At 40.8% G+C, this 22,546-nt stretch overlaps 1 pseudogene; it reads right to left on the reverse strand.

The window, feature by feature from the left end:
* Positions 1–22,546, reverse strand: part of LOC128409259 (zinc finger protein RFP-like) — a 32,720-nt pseudogene that overhangs the window by 5,984 nt on the left and 4,190 nt on the right.

Below are 22,546 nucleotides of genomic sequence, written 5' to 3' on the forward strand. Positions count from 1 at the left end.
TTACAGAAGAGTTCAAGATTGAAAAAGGGACACGCCAGGGGTGCCCTATCTCCCCACTACTTTTTATATCGGTCCTGGAGGTTTTGCTTAATATGATTAGGAAGGACCTGTTGGTTAAAGGGGTTCAGGTCGGAGCTAAACAATATAAATTGAGAGCATTTGCAGATGACCTGGTACTTACATTACAAGAGCCAGAAGCTAGCACGAAAAGAGTGTTGGAAATAATTCAAGAGTTTGGTCAAGTGGCAGGATTTAAACTGAATAAGTTAAAGACTAAGGTATTGGAGAAAAATCTAACACAGTTTGAAAAAGAAAGGTTTCAGAATGAGACAGGGTTGACTGTGGTTAAAAAAGTGAAATATTTGGGAATAAATATGACAGCAAAGAATGTGAATCTATTTAAAGATAATTATGAAAAAACTTGGACAGAAGTGAAAAAAGATTTGGAGATTTGGTCAAACTTGAAGCTTTCCTTGTTAGGTCGTATTGCAGTTATAAAAATGAATGTATTGCCAAGAATGTTGTTTTTGTTCCAAGCATTACAAATAATGGATAAGACGGATTGTTTCAAGAAGTGGCAAAAAGACATATCTAAGTTTGCCTGGCAGGGCAAGAAGCCCAGAATTAAATTTACTAACGGATTCAAAGGAAAGAGGGGGGTTTGCCCTGCCAGACTTTAAACTGTACTATGAAGCGGCAGCTTTCTGCTGGCTAAGAGATTGGCTACTTCTTGAAAATACAGATATTTTGGATTTGGAAGGTTTTAATAACATTTTTGGGTGGCATGCATACTTGTGGTATGACAAGGTTAAAGCACATAAAGGTTTTAAAAACCATATTGTCAGAAAAGCACTATTAAATGTCTGGATTAGATATAAAGATTTGTTGGAAAATAAAACCCCAAGGTGGCTGTCGCCAATGGAAGCTAAGGCAGTGAAAAAGTTAAATATGGAGTCTAAATGGCCAAGATACTGGGAAATTTTGGAAAAGGAAGGGGATAAACTGAGATTGCAGAGTTTTGAGAAACTAAAAGGGAAGGTGAGAGATTGGTTGCACTATCATCAAATAAATGAAGTGTTTAAAATGGACAGTAAAATTGGCTTCCAGGTGGAAAAATCAAAATTGGAGACTGAACTGTTAGAATCCAGCACTAGAAATTTGTCAAAAATGTATAATTTGCTGCTGAAATGGAATACACAGGATGAAACGGTTAAATCAAGTATGATTAAATGGGCTCAGGACATAGGTCACAACATTATGTTTGCTGACTGGGAGAAGTTGTGGACCACCGGGATGAAATTTACGGCATGTAATGCCTTAAGAGAAAATATTATGAAAATGATTTATAGGTGGTACATAACCCCAGTCAAGCTAGCAAAGATTTACCATGTGCCTGATAATAAATGTTGGAAATGTAAGGAAAAGGAAGGTACATTCTTTCACCTCTGGTGGACGTGCCCGAAGATTAAGGCATTCTGGGAAATGATCTATAATGAACTGAAAAAGGTATTTAAATATACCTTTACTAAGAAACCAGAGGCCTTTCTCTTGGGTATTGTCGGCCAAGGGGTGTTAAAGACGGATATAACCTTTTTTATGTATGCTACAACAGCAGCAAGAATACTTATTGCAAAGTACTGGAAGACACAAGATCTACCCACTCTGGAAGAATGGCAGATGAAGGTGATTGACTACATGGGCCTGGCAGAGATGACGAGCAGAATCCGAAACCAGGGAAGAGAAGCAGCGGAAGAAGAATGGAAAAAATTTAAGGACTATTTAAAGAAATATTACAAAATTAATGAAAGTTGAAATGATGTTGGATTAGAAAATAAATGGTTACTATTAGTAATGGATAAGACAAGGAGAATAAGGAAGATTAAATTAAATTAAAATAAGGGAAGATTTGCTGAATAATTGATTAGAAATTGGAATACAGGAAAGGGAGGCATGAGGAAGTCGGAGAAGAAAGGTATAAGAAATTAAGATCTGAAATTGTACTTGTTTTTTTGTATTTGTTTTTGTTTGTTTGTGTATGTGTTGTGTTTATTGTACTGTAATGTTATGTTTTTGTGGTTATAAAAAATTCTTTAATAAAAACATTATAAAAAAAAAAAACAAATCGCCGACCATGCCATATAGACTTCCGGTCGAGCCACGGACCCGATGCAAGGGCACTCTCTCAGGAGAGAGAAAGTCCGGGTTCTCGAGGGTAAAAGGGGGTGCTACAGGGCACGGTAGCCCCCGAAAACCCCTCTGGAGGGAAACCAGAGGGTCAGGAGCCCAGCGGAGCCATTTGCAGATCACCAGGTCGTCAGGTAACTCCGTAACAGGAGTGAAGAGAACGGCGGGCGGGCAGGCACCAGGGAAGCCATTGTCTCACCCTCGAGAACGCAGCCCCAGGCTTGCAGGGCGAGTGACCGATTCTCAAAAGCTAAGAACCTAAGCCAAATTTGCATTTCGGATTACAATTGGCATAACAAAAGGAAGGCTTAGGGAAAAGAAAGTGGAAAAAGAGATCAGTTTTCGTCTGAAATCGGAGATTGACGCAAGACTACGAGCGGAGCGTGGGCAGGAGGTTAGTAACGCAGCAAGCGGCTGAAACTTCTTCCTCTTAAAAAACTTGCTAAAACTTGCTAAAGTAACATAAACTGTTGCAAAAAGTAACAAAAAGTTGCAAAAGAAGGGAATAACGGAAGAAGGGAGCAGAAGGTTGCTATTTTATGACTTTAAAAGGTCCTCGATATAACTAAGGGTCGGAATGAAGTAAAAAGTAAAGCTTCTCGGCACTTTCACTTTTTTTAAAAAAGCTGTGCAACATCTCCTCTGGACATCTCTTGCTTTCTCTCTTTGGATATATTGGGCATCTATAGGGTATTTTTTCAATACCTCCAGTAAATTGGATCATTCAACTGAACTATTCTCAGTGGATTATAATAGGCAGATTTTATTAGACCTTATTGGAGACAGTTAATATATTAAAATTGGACTTTAGTAATTTGGCCAACATTATTATTGGAAGATTTAATCGCTCATAACAAATTGATTTGGATTTAGCCTAAGTGGTGGCAAGAAGAAAGAAGAAAGAAGGAAAAAGCCCCGGTGCAGATTTAAGGACTAACAGGTGTTCCGCCATACAAGCAGAAACAAATACTGGAAAATTATTTTGGAAAGCTGTTTAAATAAGTTAATTGGCATATAAGTTTAAGTGTGTGAGAACTTAGGAGGGGGATTCTTTTATGTCTTTCTCTCTCTGTATACCATCTGTAGAAAAATGTTTTATTGACAGTATATTTGGTTTGAATATTTTATAATTATTGACTGTATTTTTAGGTGTGTGAACTCTGTTATAATGTCTCATACACAAAAGAAAGGGGGTGATGGGGGAACACCGGCAGAGAGAGATGAGAAGCTCAAAGCAAGAATTGGATCTTAAAGGGGAGATTATGAAAATGTTTGCAGAGGTTAACTCTAATATCAAGCAGAGTGAAAAAAATATAGAAGCGAAATTGGCACAAATGGACTTGAGGATGGGCCAAATGGACAAAAAAATTGATGCTACAGTGAACGAATTGAAAGGGCAGTTGAAAGATGTGAGTAAGAGGACGCAGAATTTGGAAGAGGGAATGAAAAGGACAATAAGGGAGAGGAGGAAGGAAGAAGAGAGAATACGGGCAGGAATGTCAGAAATTAATAAAAATCAAGAGGAAGCCTGGGATGCGATTTCTATGAACGAACTCAGGCAGAGAGAAGTGAACCTTAAACTGAGACTTGTCCCCGAGCAGCAAGGAGAAAATATTAAAGAGAAATTAATAAAAGAAATTGCACAATGGTTGGAGATGGAGATAGAAGAAGTGGAAAAATCGGTGCAAAGTGCATTTCGACTAAAGGCAAGATCAGCAAAGGCAAGGAAGTTCCCAGGAGACTGCCTGATTACATTTAAGGATAGGGAGATGAGAAACCAGATCCTCCAAAAGAACAGAGAGAAGAGATTGAATATAGGAGGGAATTATATAATTATTTTTAAAGACATCCCGATCAGGCTTCTTAAACGGAGAGACCCATATAAACCAACAGTACAGATCCTAAAAAAGAACAACATAGAATTCAGATGGGAATACCCAGAAGGGATTTCCTTTGTCTACAAGAGTAAAAGACATAGACTTACGAGCATGGAAGAACTAGGGGAATTTTTATGAAAATATAAAGAGCTACGAAGTGAGGAAGAAGAAGTAAGAGGAGCAGGACTAGGACTGGAGGCAGCAGGAGGAGTGGATCCGGAGGAGATAGAAAAAGGAAAAAAGAAGGAAGAAGAAGAGGAAGAAGAAACAGAAGTAGACAGATTATAACATTTATAATAAAGAACTTAAAATGGCCAAAATGGGATTGAAAGTATGGACTTGGAATATTAATGGGATTAACGAGGAAAAAAAACGAAATAAAATTGAACAATATTTAAAAAAGAAAAATTTGGATATTATCTGTCTACAAGAACTCACGTGGTGAGAAGACATAGAAAAATTTTAATCAATAGAAGATTGGGAAATGAATTCATATCTTCAGACAAGAGTAAGAAGAGAGGGGTAGTTTTGTACATTAGGAAAAATATCGAAGCTCAACAAATTTTTAAAGATGAAGAAGGCAGAGTTATGGCAGTTCAAATAAAGTGGCAAGGAGAAAAAATAATAATTGTCGGGATCTATGCACCAAATGGAAATAAGTCAGACTTTTACAAAAATTTAGAAGAAAAACTACTAGAATATATGGACCAGAAAATCATAATAATGGGAGACCTGAATGGTGTGGTGTCAATGGAAATGGATAGACTGAAAACAACTGGGATAAGCAAAGATGGAAAACTACCTAAGACTTTCTTTTCAATGATAAAGAATTGTAATTTGATCGATATTTGGAGACTTAGACACCCATTGGAGAAACAATTCACGTTCTACTCAGAACCAAACCAATCATTATCAATAATAGATCAAATTTGGGTCTCTAATGAACTAACTCCAAGAATCGCGGAAGTGGAAATTCAACCAAGAGTAATTTCGGATCATAGTGCAATAAGATTTGAATTAAAGGGCTTTGAAGAAAGATCATTTAGATGGAGATTGAATGATCACCTTTTGGATGATCAGAAAGTAATATAAAATGCCCAGAAGTACTTGTCGGACTATTTCTTGAATAACTGTAATAAGGGAACAAAAATGAACACGGTCTGGGACGCCAGTAAAGCAGTGATGAGAGGATTTTTTATCCAGCAGAATGCTTTGAAAAAAAAAATAGAAGAATAAAAAGGAAATACTAAAACAGATAATGGAGAATGAACAAAAATTGATAAAGAAACTGAACAATGAGAAAATAAGACAGAATATAAAGACCCTACAAACACAATTCGCAATGATGATAAACAAGGAAGTAGAAGGGAATATAAAAAGAATGAGACAAATAAACTTTGAATTCGCGAATAAATCAGGAAAATGGCTGGCGTGGCAGATCAAGAAAAGAAAGGAACAGAATACAGTAAATAAAATCGTTATCGACGGCACTGAAATAGAAAATCCGAAAGATATAAGAAAAGGATTCTTGGAATTTTACAGACAATTGTACAAAAGTAAGGAAAAGAACAATATGAGAAAAATAGACAGATTTTTAAAGGAAAAAGAAGTGCAGAAGATCCCGACTGAGAAAAAAAATTTTTTGAGCACTCCAATTGAAATTGAAGAAATAAAAGAGGCAATAAAGGAATTGAAAAAAGGGAAAGCTCCAGGACCAGATGGATTTACAGCTAGATATTATAAGGAAATGAGAAGCATCCTACTTGTACCATTAAAAGAAGTTATAAATAATATATCACAGAACAGTGAAATCCCGGAAACATGGAAAGAAGCCTTTATCACACTTATACCAAAACAAGATACGGATTTGACACAGGTCAAAAATTATAGGCCTATTTCGTTGTTGAATACTGATTATAAAATCTTTGCGAGTATATTAGCAAAGAGGATGAAGAAAGTATTGAAAGAATTTATACATAAGGATCAAGCGGGTTTTCTTCCTGGCAGACAGATGAAAGATAATATAAGAAATATAATAAATATATTGGAATATCTGAATGCCAGGAATGAAAAACAAGCTATTCTCATCTTTGTGGATGCAGAAAAGGCCTTTGATAACATATCATGGAATTTTATGTTAAAAAATCTAGAATATATGGAAGTGGGTAAATAATTTTATAATGCAATAAAGGCAATCTATACAGAACAGAAAGCGAAGCTGATAGTAAACAACTATACTACAGAAGATATTAAAATAACCAAGGGTACAAGGCAGGGATGCCCATTATCGCCATTACTATTCATCATGGTGCTGGAAGTTTTGTTAAAATCACTAAGAAAAAATGAAGATATAAAAGGAGTGTCTATAGGGAAAAATGAATACAAAGTTAAAGCATTCGCGGATGACTTGGTAATGACGGTAGAAGAACCAGTCGAAAGTGCTAAAAGAATTCTAGAAGAAATAGATCAATTTGGTCGAGTCGCAGGATTCTATCTCAATAAAAAAAGAGACAAAAATCATCGCTAAAAACATGAATCAAGAATTAATTGAGGAAATACAACAAAGGACAGAGATAGAAGTGGTGGATAAAGTGAAGTATTTAGGAATATGGTTAACCCCCAAGAATATTGATTTGTTTCAAAACAACTATTTACCCGTGTGGAACCAAATAAAAAGGGACTTGGAGGTGTGGGGAAGGCTGAAATTGTCCTTTTGGGGGAGAATATCTACGATAAAAATGAGTGTGCTACCAAAGATGTTATTTCTTTTTCAATCACTGCCGATAATCAAAGGGGCATCAATTTTCAGAGAATGGCAAAAAATGATTTCAAGATACATCTGGCAGGGAAAGAAGCCAAGGATTCAGTTTAAGTTACTAACAGATGCGAAAGAAAGAGGTGGCTTCGCCCTGCCAGACTTGAAATTATATTATGAAGCATCATGCCTCTGTTGGATAAAAGAATGGATAAAACTAGTGAATGTAGAGCTGTTAGACTTAGAAGGATTTGATAACAGATTTGGTTGGCATGCTTATTTATGGTATGAGAAGAAAAAAATCCATAAAGGTTTTGAAAACCACATCTTTCGAAGGTCACTAATTGTGGTGTGGGAAAGGTATAAAAACTTGTTGGAACCTAGATTACCACATTGGATTTCACTATTAGAAGTGATGAGTGTGAAAAAAATCAATATAAGGGGGAGGTGGACAACATATGGAGAATTGATAATTAGAGAAGGGGGAAAATGGAAAATGAAAACTTATGAAGAGGTGAAAGAATCTGTTTATGACTGGTTACACTACTATCAGATTAATGAAATGTTTTAAAAAGATTGCAAAATGTGTGGATACAAAGGTAAAGAATCTAAATTTCAAGTGGAGGTACTGAATAATGAGTCTAAAAACCTGTCTAAAATGTATAAAATGTTGCTGGAGTGGCATACAAAAGATGAAGAGGTTAAAGCAGTAATGATACATTGGGCAAGAGATTTTGGTTATAATATTCAGTATGATGACTGGATGAAATTATGGAATGAAAAGCTAAAATTTACAGCATGTACGGCGTTGAAAGAAAATGTAATGAAAATGGCTTACAGGTGGTATATAACGCCAGTCAAACTGGCTAAAATGTACAAAACATGCAATAAGTGTTGGAAATGTAAAGAAAAAGAAGGTACATTCTACCATATGTGGCGGGAGTGTAAAAGGTTAAAAGGCTTTTGGGAAATGATATATAATGAATTTAAAAAGATGTTTAAATATACGTTTGTTAAAAAGCCAGAGGCCTTTCTATTAGGAATGGTAGGAAATGAAATTAACAAAAGGGACTGTAAACTGTTTTTGTATGCAGTGACTGCTGCAAGGATACTCTTGGCCCAAAGATGGAAGCAGGAAGAAATTCCAACAGTAGAAGAATGGAGAAGGAAATTGACTGAATATGCAGAATTGGACAAATTGACTGGGAAGATTCGATATCAGAAAGACCAAAAGTTTATCGAGGACTGGGGAAAATTTACAGAATATCTGAAAAATAGATGTGATGTACAGACAACGCTTGTTGGTTTTAAAGAGACTCTGTAAGATAGTAAGAAATATTGTAAAAAAGAGAGCAAGAGGAAAAGGAGTGTTAAAAGGCAATATTGTGTTTAGAAACGCGTTAACAAAATAGAATTTTTACGAAAGATTGACAGAGAAACTTAGGGAAGTCAAAAACTGAAGAATGTGTGCTAAAATATTTGATGATTGTATAAAATTGTTTGGAAAATTGAATAAAAATTATTTAAAAAAAACAAACCGCCGACCATGTGATCGGCAAGTCCTAGGCGCTGAGGTTTTACCCACATACGCCACCCGCGTCCCTTAAGTTTCAACAAAAAAAGAATAATAATAATACCTATTGCTCCCTTGCTTGCCACATGAAAGTATTTGGGCTCATGTTCACATCTTGGTGAACATAAGTGTGCACAGAACAATTTATTAAACTGTTTAACATCTGCATATGGACTCCCCTGAAGGGCAGGGGGATGTTAACTCTTGCCCTCCCGAACTCCTTCTCCAAGATCTTGTAGCTGAGCCAGCGTCCTTTTAATTCAGCCACAAAAGAAGGGATTTTGCTAGCTTAAGATGCTGCTCTGTCGCGATTCTCTGCTGCAGGTTAGTTTAGCCAGGTGCCTAAGATCTGAGTCTAACACACTAGAAAACATTTCATGGGTTAAAAGGTAAAGGTAAAGGTACCCCTGCCCATACGGGCCAGTCTTGACAGACTCTAGGGTTGTGCGCCCATCTCACTCAAGAGGCCGGGGGCCAGCGCTGTCCGGAGACACTTCCGGGTCACGTGGCCAGCGTGACATCGCTGCTCTGGCAAGCCAGAGCCGCACACGGAAACGCCGTTTACCTTCCCGCTAGTAAGCGGTCCCTATTTATCTACTTGCACCCGGGAGTGCTTTCGAACTGCTAGGTTGGCAGGCGCTGGGACCGAACAACGGGAGCGCACCCCGCCGCAGGGATTCGAACCGCTGACCTTTCGATCGGCAAGCCCTAGGTGCTGAGGCTTTTACCCACAGCGCCACCCGCGTCCCATTTCATGGGTTACTGTAAACCAAAAGAAAAGAAAAGAAAAGAAAAAAGAAAGAATATTGGGATATTCTGAGAACTCGACAAGATGGACATTGGACTGACCCTGCAGGATCCTCCTTAAGGGCTTTTGTAAGATATTGTAAGGCTCTAAGGCTTTCCCCTACAAACAAGCAGTACAGTATATGGATTTTATGAAAGAAAGCAAAATCTATAAAATCAAGGGTGAAACCAGGATACTAGTCTATAGGCAGGAATGGAACTCAGACTGGTGTGTAGGTTGTTTGCAGGGACAAGCTCTGCCCCCAGTCCAAGCCTTCAAACCCCTCCCAGTTCATTCATGGGACAAGGAAAGAACCCAAACACCTCTAGAGGACTGTTTCCCAGAGTGACACCATTGATGGGGGTCCCAAAGTCTGCAGAACAGACAGTTCAACACCCATGAAATATCACTTCCCATCCCTCCTGTCAAATTGTTCCTCCCCTGGAAATTTACCTTTCTGAATCTGTTTTCTGTATAACACAACATCTGAGGAAGCAAAAAGATATAAACTGTAAGGGCAACACTCTTCCACCTGAAATAAATCTCCATACAAAAGTAACACTTCATAATGTAGCATCTTTGAATTGACTCCATTCAGAGCAGGAGAACCTCCAAAAGGACAAACTAAGATTGTGTAGACTGGTAACCAAAAGGAAAAGGAGGCTCCATATAATTGAAAAAAGATACACTCTGGTTCAGGCTTTCTTTACAGCATCCAGCGTCACAATATACATGGGCCATTCTGGGGGACAGGAAATGAAGGCTGGAGCACCAAGAAGGAAGGTATCCTGGGGTTACTCAATTCCATGCAATAAAAGCCTGGCATGTTCAGTGCCTTTGTGTTCCAGTTGTGGGGAATCACCGGGATGGGGGAGAGTAGGGGTGTTGCTCTCAGGTCCTCTTGGGGGCTTCCCACAGAGCATCTGATCAGCCACAGAGAGAAGAGGAATCTGGACTAGATGGGCCTCTGGATTGGCATTGCCTTGTGGTGAAGCCAGTTTAAGATAAGAGGAGGCCGTTTTCTGTTTAACTCTTAGGATGCCATCTTGGTTTAGTGATTGTAACATCGTGACTGGTCTGTATCATTTAGCTGCATGTTCCTTGGGCTCTAAATGGGGACTTGTTCTGAGTGTGAGTTTTTGGATGTGAATACAGTGGTACCTCGGGTTAAGTACTTAATTCGTTCCGGAGGTCCGTGCTTAACCTGAAACAGTTCTTAACCTGAAGCACCACTTTAGCTAATGGGGCCTGCCGCCGCCGCTGCACGATTTCAGTTCTCCTCCTGAAGCAAAGTTCTTAACCCAAGGTATTATTTCTGAAGCGTATGTAACCCAAGGTACCACTATATATGAACTTGTCAGACTCCTTATTAATTCCTTTTCACCTAACATAGGAATTAGTTGGGATTTCAGAAAGTTAAACAAATAGTATAAATAAGGTCATGAGCATTACTTCAAAAATGGGGAAGAGCTGCAGCTCAGGGAAACAGTTTTTGCTTGGCATGGAAAAGCTTCCAGCTTCAATCCCTTGCATCTCCCATTTCAGACTGGGAAAGGTGCCGGTCTGAAATCCAGGAAAGCCACAGCCACTCAGTGTAGACACTGCAGAGCAAGATCACACACACACACACACACACACACACACACACACGCCAGTGCATGGCATCTCCAAGTTTCACTTTCTGTTCCCACAGTTCAGGGAGGCTGGAGCTGAGAGATGTTGTGTTGCGTTTGAGAGGCCTGCTCCTTCCTGATTTGTTATCTGGCTGCCTCAAGAAACCAGCTGTTGTTGTTGTTAATTCAGTAAAGTTCCCTATCGAGGCTTCCTGCCCCAGGAGGGGACAAACAAACTGCCCACCCCCTGCTCTGGTCCCCATGATAAAGGCAGGGAGGCAGAGACACATTATCTCCACATTGCAGATCCTCATAGCAGTAGAAGTGTTGGCCCTCCAAGAAAGCTGAATGTTGGGAGATCCAGGACAGATAAAAGCATTTTGTTGTACATCACATAATTGAGCTATGGAACTCACTGCCACTGGAGGCAGAGATGGCAACCAACTTAGAATCAAGGAATTGCAGAGTTGGAAGGGACCACAAGGGTCACCTAGTTCAGATCTTTGCAAGGCAGGAATCTTTTGCCCAACGTGGTGCTCAAGCCGGTGACCCTTAGATTAAGAGGATCGTGCTCCACCCACTGAGCTGGGGAGAAGACAAGGGGAGAAATTCATGGAGCGCTAGGCTGTGAATGGTTCTTAAGCACAATGGCTCTGCTCTGCTTCCACAGTTCAGAGGCAGCAGGCTTCTAAATCTCAGATGCTAGAAACTGCCAGGGGGAGGGGGAAAGGCTGCTTTTCCTCTCTGGTCCTGCTTGGAGGTTTCCCACAGGCGTCTGGGTGGCCCCTCTTGGGCGCTGGACCAAATGGGACACTTTTTGTGTCCTTCCACGGCGTGAGTGGAGGCTCCCAGGGAACTTATGATGACACACAAATGTTGCCAACATCATGTAGGGGATGGAGGAAGGGGAGGCAGCGCTCAGGCAGATGGGGGAGGAGGTGTATTTATTCTGACATTTGCCACCACCCCTTGGAAAACGCAGGGAAAGGAGAGCAGGCTGCACCAGTCAGTAGTCAGCGTCCCTGATAGTTGTGCCAGAGAGAGTCCTGTCTGATCTTTGAGGGGTCAATTCCACAGGCATTTTTTGTTCTAGCTCTTAGTATCCCAGGAGAGAAATCAGATGCACCTGCTGCCAAAAAGATGTTCCTTGGGGGAGCATTGTGTATTTGGGGTGGGGCTGAGGAACACAGGGAAGTTGCCCTGTGAAATGTATAAGGCAGCATAGCTCATGGGGCCCCTCGTGGGGCTCAAACCCACATCCCTGGGGTTAAGAGTCTCATGCTCTGCCACATCAGACATCTCAAAAGGAAAAGAAGATTGAAGGTAAGGGAGCCTGTTTGAGGATAAGATTATTTGTTGGGACTGTTAAAAGTGTGACTGTCTCTTTAAGAAGGAAGCAGCAGAGGGAATTCTGGGAAAAGGAAGGAAAATGCAAAGCAAGAGCAACCCATTTTTCTTTTGTTATTTCTGCTGATTTTGACTGGAATGAATCCTCTCAAAGGGCCCTTGGAAAACTGCCCAACCTGCTCTTGGCGGGTAAATGGTTTTTATGTCAGTCCCTCTGGTCTGGAGAGAAACTCCTGCTGGGCCTGAGAGGCAGATTTAGTCGCCTCAGGAGATAATGAGGGGGGTTTTATATCCCCCCAGATCAAAGAAAGGGAGGAGGGTCTCTCCAGAGAACGAGGCTCCTGAGAACGTGTAGAGTTCGGCTCCTGAGTCAGCGTCAGAAAAAGACACACGTCCCCCTTCATAGTCCAGAGTCACCCGGATCCTCCTGGGCTCCTCACTCAGGGACAGAGGAGAGGGATCAGGGGAGGTGCAGGCCCAGTACTTCCCTCCCGACTTCTCCACAGCCCAGATCCCCCACTCAGGGAATAAGGGGAAGAAGCCCTTTCTCCTCACAGACTTCCTGGCGACCCCCAAAGCCCACCATTCCCCACTTCCCACAGTGACTTCCCAGAAATGTCTGCCTGCTGTGAATCCCTCACATCCCAACACACAAGAGGAGTATCTGAATCTCTCAGGATTATCAGGCAGGGCTTGAGGTTTGTCTCCCAATCTCATGCTTTTCCCATCCTCCGACAGGATGAGTTCGGGATGGGCTGTGTCTGGATCCAGAGTGACATTTGCTGTTGGGGAGAAGATGAGGGAAAGAGAAGATTAGGCAGAGTCAGCTGAGAGACAAAAATGGACATCCTGATGAATAAATTAAAAAAAAACCCAGATTCCCTTTCAGATCAAGGGGATTTCTTTGCATCGCATGCAAGACTGAGACTCCTCCTTGCAGACTCTCATCAGAATAAATATCTTCCTTGATGGTTTTTAAATCAGTTCCCTTCACTTTCTTATATTCGATGTGTATTATTCCTGCCCTCCTCTCAACCCAGGCATTTTCTAAGGGGAAAAACCACCCAGGAAACCTTTTATTCATCTCTTCTGTGTTATCTAAGGGGAAAGAGAGGAGAATTGGAGGAGGCAGGAGAGGAGAGAAGCTGCTTTCCTCTGACAAACTCTGTGGGAATTGGCCTTTGGGGACCTCTGGGTTGGGGTGGGGGATGAGGACCCCCCTGTTCTAATAATAATAATAATAATAATAATAATAATAATAATAATAATAAATCACATTTGCATACTGCCCTTCATCCATAGGTCAGGGTGGTTCACAGCATAAAACTACAACATAAAAACACATATAGGCCTCCCCTCACTTTCGTGGGGGTCACGTTCTGGGCCCTTGTGCCCACAAGTGAAAATGGCGTTAAGTGGGAAGCCTGTTTATTCCTGCTCTCCATCTCTCTCACCCACTTGGTCTCTCCTTGCCTTCCTCCCAACCATCTTGGAAGTTTAGGGCTTGCCGCCAGGGAAGAGGAGGCAGATGGCAGGGCAATTTTACAAAGGACTCCTTATTCCATGCTTCTCTTTTGGATTTAATATATACCATAAGACTAGTTCCCTGGGGGAAGAGGGGGATAACTCAAAAGGTTACCAGACAGTCATGATAGGCAAGTGTGGGGTTGCCATATTTTGAAGAGCAAATAAGAAGACACATTGGCCAACTTCTACTTTTAAATACAGATTGCTATGACGACTCTCATTTTAAATACCCCTACTCTATGTAGGCTATAGAAGCTGTGATATATTGCTAGTAAAGGTAAAGGGTAAAGGGACCCCTGACTCATCTCACTTTACTGGCCGAAGGAGCCAGCGTACAGCTTCCCGGTCATGTGGCCAGCATGACTAAGCCGCTTCTGGCGAACCAGAGCAGCGCACGGAAATGCCGTTTACCTTCCCACTAGAGCGGTACCTATTTATCTACTTGCACTTTGACGTGCTTTCGAACTGCTAAGTTGGCAGGAGCTGGGACTGAGCAACGGGAGCTCACCCCGTCATGGGGATTTGAACTGCCAACCTTCTGATCGGCAAGCCCTAGGCTCTGTGGTTTAGACCACAGCGCCATCCGCGTCCCATATTGCTAGTATCAATGTTCTTAAGGTAAAAGGTAAAGGTACCCCTACCCGTACAGGCCAGTCTTGACAGACTCTAGGGTTGTGAGCTCATCTCACTCTAGAGGCCGGGAGCCGGCGCCGTCCGAAGACACTTCCGGGTCACGTGGCCAGTGTGACGAAGCTGCTCTGGTGAGCCAGCACCAGCGCAGCACACGGAAACGCCGTTTACCTTCCTGCTATAAAGCGGTACCTATTTATCTACTTGCACTTAAGGGTGCTTTCGAACTGCTAGGTGAACAGGAGCTGGGACCGAACGACGGGAGCTCACCCCGCCGCAGGGATTCGAACCGCCGACCATGCGATCGGCAAGTCCTAGGCGCTGAGGTTTTACCCACAACCCCACCCATGTCCCTTAAGTTTCAACAAAAAAAGAATAATAATAATACCTATTGCTCCCTTGCTTGCCACATGAAAGTATTTGGGCTCATGTTCACATCTTGGTGAACATAAGTGTGCACAGAACAATTTATTAAACTGTTTAACATCTGCATATGGACTCCCCTGAAGGGCAGGGGGATGTTAACTCTTGCCCTCCCGAACTCCTTCTCCAAGATCTTGTAGCTGAGCCAGCGTCCTTTTAGTTCAGCCACAAGAGAAGGGATTTTGCTAGCTTAAGATGCTGCTCTGTCGCGATTCTCTGCTGCAGGTTAGTTTAGCCAGGTGCCTAAGATCTGAGTCTAACACACTAGAAAACATTTCATGGGTTACTGTAAACCAAAAAAGAAAAGAAAAGAAAAGAAAGAATATTGGGATATTCTGAGAACTCGACAAGATGGACATTGGACTGACCCTGCAGGATCCTCCTTAAGGGCTTTTGTAAGATATTGTAAGGCTCTAAGGCTTTCCCCTACAAACAAGCAGTATATGGATTTTATGAAAGAAAGCAAAATCTATAAAATCAAAGGTGAAACCAGGATACTAGTCTATAGGCAGGAATGGAACTCAGACTGGTGTGTAGGTTGTTTGCAGGGACAAGCTCTGCCCCCAGTCCAAGCCTTCAACCTCCTGCCCAGTTCATTCATGGGACAGACAAAGAACCCAAACAGAGGACTGGTACCCAGAGTGAAGCCACTGATGGGGGTCCCAAAGTCTGCAGAACAGACGGTTCAACACCCATGAAATATCAGTCCCCATCCCTCCTGTCAAATTGTTCCTCCCCTGGAAATTTACCTTTCTGAAACTGTTTTCTGAATAACACAGCATCTGAGGAAGCAAAAAGATATAAAGTGTAAGGGCAACACTCTTCCACCTGAAATAAATCTCCATACAAAAGTAACACTTCATAATGTAGCATCTTTGAATTGACTCCATTCAGAGCAGGAGAACCTCCAAAAGGACAACCCCAGATTGTGTAGACTGGTAACCAAAAGGAAAAGGAGGCTCCATATAATTGAAAAAAGATACACTCTGTTTCAGGCTTTCTTTACAGGATACAGCGTCACAATATACATGGGCCATTCTGGGGGACAGGAAATGAAGGCTGGAGCACCAAGAAGGAAGGTATACTGGGGTAATTAAATTCCATGCAGTAAGAGCCTGGCATGTTCAGTTCTGAAGAAATAATAGAATTCCCAGTGTGAAATCCTGCCAGCGAATTTTAATTACCTTCCCATTGTTTCATTGTGTCCTCCACAAGGTGATTTAGATTACAGGATTCCAAGATCCTGTTCCTCAGTTCTGGAGTGAAAGGCAGTGGCTTCTCTGGACTCTCTCTTTTCTCATACCTGGTGAAAAGAAAAACAATGTCAGCCCATTCAAATCCACAATTTCTGTTAAAGGAAAAGAAAGAAATTGAGAGGAGGAAGCTGGCTGTGGAAGCAGCAGAATCATATGGTATCAAGGGGCAGGAACTGTCTGAGGGTGATGACAGCACAGCACACATTTCCTTTCTCTAGATGTCCCCAGAGAAGGGGTGAGGAAGAAAAAGAGATGCACTTCTGTTGGGAAACAAGAAATGTTCCTTAAAACCTCTACTCTGAACCTGAGAGACACCTTGAATTGAAATACTGCAGCTGGAATATGGTCAAGAAAATAGCCAATTCCTGCTCCTTGGTGAGAAATCGCCCCCTCCCAAGGGGTTCTATGGGGCAGGAGTTTGCTTGGGACAGGGTGGGGTGGCTGGCAGAGTGACTGAACTGGTTTGTCTAGAAGGAAACAACTAAGGCAGGCACTTCTAACTCCCAAGAGACTGCGATCTACTCACAGTATAAAAAGACCGATTGTGACCACTATCACAGTGCTCCCACCACTGTCATAGTGGTGGGAATATATGCTCCAAACAGTAAAAAAGATGATTTTTTTAGAAACTTGGAAGAGAGATTATGGGACTATGTGGATGAAAATATAGTGATTATGGGAGATTTAAATGGGGTGACATCGATCAAAATGGATAGAACGCAAAGAGAAAGAATGTCAAGTTCAGGTAGATTACCACTTTCTTTTTTCCATTTAACTGAGAACTTTAACCTATATGATGCCTGGAGAACAGAAAACCCAAGTGTAAAAGACATAACCCATTACTCAGAGGCGAAAAAATCTGGGGGACGAATTGATGCAATATTTATAATTAAAAAAGATCAGGCAGGATTTTTGCCAGCCAGACAAATAAAGGACAATACTAGAATAATAACTCCCAGAAGTGCAAGCTGGATTTCGAAGGGGCAGAGGAACCAGAGACCAAATTGCAAACATGAGCTGGATTATTGAGAAAGCTAGAGAGTTCCAGAAAGACATCTACTTCTGCTTCATTTACTATGCAAAAGCCTTTGACTGTGTCGACCACAGCAAACTATGGCAAGTTCTTAAAGAAATGGGAGTGCCTGATCACCTCATCTGTCTCCATAGAAATCTCTATGTGGTACAAGACGCTACAGTTAGAACTGGATATGGAACAGCTGACTGGTTCAAAATTGGGAAAGGAGTATGGCAAGGCTGTATATTGTCTCCCTGCTTATTTAACTTATATGCAGAATTCATCATGCGAAAGGCTGGACTGGATGAATCCCAAGCCGGAATTAAGATCGCCGGAAGAAATATCAACAACCTCAGATATGCAGATGACATAACCTTGATGGCAGAAAGTGAGGAGAAATTAAAGAACCTTTTATTGAGAGTGAAAGAGGAGAGCGCAAAATATGGTCTGAAGCTCAACATCAAAAAAACGAAGATCATGGCCACTGGTCCCATCACTTCCTGGCAAATAGAAGGGGATGAAATGGAGGCAGTAAGAGATTTTACTTTCTTGGGCTCCATGATCACTGCAGATGGTGACAGCAGTCACGAAATGAAAAGACGCCTGCTCCTTGGAAGAAAGGTGATGGCAAACCTAGACAGCATCTTAAAAAGCAGAGACATCACCTTGCCAACAAAGGTCCGTATAGTTAAAGCCATGGTTTTCCCAGTAGTGATGTATGGAAGTGAGAGCTGGACCATAAAGAAGGCTGATCGCCGAAGAATTGATGCTTTTGAATTATGGTGCTGGAGGAGACTCTTGAGAGTCCCATGGACTGCAAGAAGATCAAATGCATCCATTCTTAAGGAAGTCAGCCCTGAGTGCTCACTGGAAGGACAGATCGTGAAGCTGAGGCTCCAATACTTTGGCCACCTCATGACAAGAGAAGACTCCCTGGAAAAGACACTGATGTTGGGAAAGATGGAGGGCACAAGGAGAAGGGGACGACAGAGGACGAGATGGTTGGACAGTGTTCTCGAAGCTACCAGCATGAGTTTGACCAAACTGCAGGAGGCAGTGGAAGACAGGAGTGCCTGGCGTGCTCTGGTCCAGGGGGTCACGAAGAGTCGGACACGACTAAACGACTAAACAACAACAACAACAACAACAGAATAATTATAGATCTATTAGAATATGCCAACATGAATCCATGTAAACAAATCTCAATGTTACTGGTAGATGCCGAAAAGGCATTTGACAGTGTCTCATGGAAACTTATGATTAAAACCTGTGAAAGTTTAAAACTACGAAAAAGAATTATGAATGGAATTCAAGCAATTTATAAAAAACAAAGAGCTAAATTAATCATAAACAACTAAATCACAGAAGAATTTGACATTGAGAGAGACATGACAGGGATGCCCTTTATCTCCACTTCTATTTATAACAATATTGGGAACTCTACTAATAGCTTTAAGGAAGGATGAAGAAATAAAAGGTATAAGTTTTGACACACAGTGTTATAAAGTAAGAGCGTTCGCAGATGACGTGATTATAACAACAGAAACATCAAAAGAAAGTATTAAAAAAGCACTAGAAAGAATGAAAGAATTTGGCGATGTATCAGGATTTAAATTGAACAAAGACAAATCAAAATTAATAACAAAAATATGGGTGAGAAAGAAAAAAAGGAATTGGAGGAAACAACAGGATTAAAAGTAGAAAATAAAGTGAACTATCTAGGGATATGGATTACAAATAAAAATACAAATTTATTTAAAGATAATTATGTTAAAAAATGGAAAGAAATTAAAGGAAATATGGAAAAATTGAAAAAATTAAAACTATCACTAGGAGGAAGAATATCTATGATTAAAATGGTGATACTTCAAAAAAATTTATTTTTATTCCAGAGGGTTCCAATTATAATAGGAACCAAATACTTTATAAGCTGGCAACGAGATCTTGCAGATTTTATATGGCAGGGGGAAAAAGCAAGAATAAAATCAGAAGTAATGACGGGCCCAAAAGAAAGCGGAGGATTCGCAGTGCCAATTTTAAAAAAGTACTTTGAAGCAGCATGTTGGTGTTGGATAAAAAAATTGATATTACTAAAAGATAATGAGGTCCTGACATTAGAAGGTTGGGACAAAATATATGGCTGGCATGGTTACTTATTCTACAGTAAAAAAGAACATCACAAAAGATTTACAAATCATCTAGTAAGAAAGGCCCTTTTTGATGTTTGGGAAAGAACGAAAGAAAAAATTATCGAGAAAACTCCATAGTGGGTTTCCCCTATAGAGGCAAACACAACATTAAAGAGATTTGGCCAACATATAGAGACCTACTAGAAGATATAGACGCAAACATCAAATTAAAAACCTATGAAGAATCACAAACATTTGGAATAAATTGGCTACAATATTACCAATTGAAAGTAACATACGAAAGGGATATAAAAATGAGGGGATTTGAAAAAAAAAACTTCAAAATTTGAAAAAGAAGTATTGCAAAGTGACCAAAAAATACTTGCAAATATGTATAGATTATTAGGGAAAGTTTCCTTAGAACAAGAGACTAAAGGGGAAAATATGTTAAAATGGGAGCACGATTTGGACTATGAGATTGATTTGGAAAGTTGGAAAACCTTTTGGGAGAAAAATATAAACTTTACAGCATGTGTTCTATTAAGGGAGAATTATAGGAAAATACATCACAGATGGTACCTAACCCCAGATAGACTGTCAAAAATGAATAAAACGAACAACAACAAATGCTGGAGATGTAACAGGACAAAAGGCACGTTATACCACATGTGGTGGACTTGCCCAAAGATTAAAATCTTTTGGGACATGATCCACGACGAGATAAAAAAATTAATAAAGACGTCACATAATAAAAAGGCAGAGGCATATCTACTAGGAATTTTGGATAAAGATATCCCAAAGGATAAAACTAATATATTCTTATACGCGACAACAGCGGCAAGAATTTTGATTGCCAACTATTGGAAAGAGAATAACATTCTAACAAAAAGAGAATGATTGGGGAAACTCGGCGAGTACTTGGAGCTAGCAAAATTGACAGATCTAATAAGGAGAAAACCCAAAATTATGGTCATGAAACAGTGGGAGTGTCTAAATGATTACTTACAAAACCAAGGCTCGGCTAACAAAATCTGGCTGTGTTTAGAATAATCTTGTGAGTAACATAAAAAAATATAAAGTGAGATATTAAGGAGGCCTAAAAGAAAAACATGAAGAACAGAGGCTATGGTGAATAGATTATAAAAAACGCGCAGGGCAAATGGTAGAAGTCTTTTAAAAATATTATAATTAAGATAGATATGGATAAAATGGAATTACATAATTGAACATAAATACAGATTTGTGTATAGTGAATACTTATCTATTTTTAAAATCTTCATTTTGACTTTCTTTTTCTTTTCTTTTTCTCTTATATTTCATCTTTCATTTTTTCGAGAACATTGCTTTACAGATGTGTAAATAACTATATGCATGTGAAGAGGTAAAATATTTGTATTCTTTATATTTTCTAACTTTCCTTTGGTTACATGTATTTTCTTTATTTCTTTGTATATTTTTTTCTATTTTGTATTTAATAAAATTATTAATTTTTTTTTAAAAAGACCGACTGTGATGTGATCTACCCATTGTCATTGCCAGGAGTTGTTGAGTTTTTAGGGGGGAGGGTTGGCCAAAGTTGTTGACCTTTTGGGGGGGATCTAAAAGGAATACTAAAAGGATCGCGATCGACCTGTTGGACACCCCTGAACTAAGGCAATAGTTGCTCCCAGGAATGTCACTTGGCCTTGTTGTGTGTGCCAGTAAAACAGCCGTCTCTTAGTGACACTTGAGTATACTCAGAATATTTGTTTCTGGAGTTTGGGGATCTCTTGCTTTGATATATTAGATAACCTCTGCTCTAGAATCAGATGTTTGCAGAAGTTGAGACGGATCTTCCACAGGTGCAGAAACAAATCAAATGATTCATCCAAAGGACATTCAGGCCAATACAAAACAAATTATACACATTGTAAAAGTAAAACCAAACCTTACAAAGGAAATGGTGCTAATTCATTGGGGAGAATTGGGGGGCTACAAGTTCCAAAGAGGGGGCCCTGCTTTTACCTGTGAGATGCCTCAGGGAGTGATTCCTACAGTCTCCCCCCTGCAGCCCCTGGAGGGCCATGTCTGAGGTTCTGGCATCTCAGCTTCAAAGAGTGATGCTAATGGAAATGAGCCAGATCCACTTACCTCTGCAAGGTCCTTCTCACATCCTAGAGGGAAAAAGAAGGGAATTCACTGCACACTACAGGCCACACTAGGAAGACCCCCTCAGACCCTGCCCCTCGGATGTCAGTCTGCCTGGCACATGCCAAGGTTTTGGGTAGGAATGGCTGAATCAGCCAGTTTTGGTTTCTCACAGCTTTTATTTTTCCATTCTGAAATTATGAATTTTTCTAGTATCAAGTTCTTCACATTTCCGCATCACAGCTGAAGGGCATTCGGAGACAAAGCATCAGCAAAGAGCAGAAGATCACCTCCCGTTCCATCAAGAACACAGACGAATCTCTAGTCTGCATTCAGGTGAGTTCAGCATCCCAGGTCTCTTGGGTCTTCCTGTCCATAACAAACCTGACTAGAGGCTCCATCAACTCAGCCCCTGCACTCCTTGCATACATGAAAGGAGCAGCCTTTTCCTGGAGCCTTGGGCTGTTCCTGCCACCATCTTACCTGCAGGAGTTCACTCGCTGGCTGCTGACGCTTCTCCTCCATCTCCTGGATGATCCTCTCAAGAGAGGAGAGTTTCCTGGAGAGTCTGGCCAGCTGCTCATCCCTTCTCCCTGCAATCTCCTTCTCCACCTCTGCCACATCATTCAGCAGACATTTTTCTTGTTTTTCCAGGAACTGGCGCAATTCTCTTAATTTCGCCACGGCCTTCATCCTCTCCGTTTCTGTTAATTTCTGCAGGAAAAGAGGAGGTCTGAGTGTGGAAGGTCAGCCTTCAAAACATCAGGAAGAGAATAGTGAGAATTCCACAGGGAGGACACTTCTGATTTTTCATAGACATGAAACCTCCAGTGGCTAAAGAAGTAAACCTTTATTTTGAGTGGAGGCCCTCTCCATTGCTGTTTCTGTTGACTTCTATTTTGCAGAGAGGTACAGCCCAAAGCAAGGAGCTTTTTTTCTAGCCACGGATATTCCCTGCATGTTTTCGGGCATGGCATAACCGAGTTCATCCATGGACATAAAACACCCCTCAGTTTAGACTGGGGCCATTTAGGTGTAGGAATGCAGCAGAAACAGAGGAGGACAAAGTGCAGAGTTCATCCCCATAGCTCCCCCGTTTTCTTTAAAGGTTCAAAATGGCCCGAGTTTCCTAAAATTGAACAAGAGCGCACATTTAGAAGGACAATTCTTTAGTAATATTTATGGTAAATCAGGATTTGGATTGAATTGCTTCCACCCTTTCAGCTCACAAGTCCTCAGGCTTCTCCTTGACTGCTATTCACATAATAAATGACAAGGGGAAATAAACTCAATTTAGTGGCAT

Source organism: Podarcis raffonei, chromosome 2 (assembly GCF_027172205.1).
Source record: "Podarcis raffonei isolate rPodRaf1 chromosome 2, rPodRaf1.pri, whole genome shotgun sequence".
Taxonomy (NCBI): domain Eukaryota; kingdom Metazoa; phylum Chordata; class Lepidosauria; order Squamata; family Lacertidae; genus Podarcis; species Podarcis raffonei.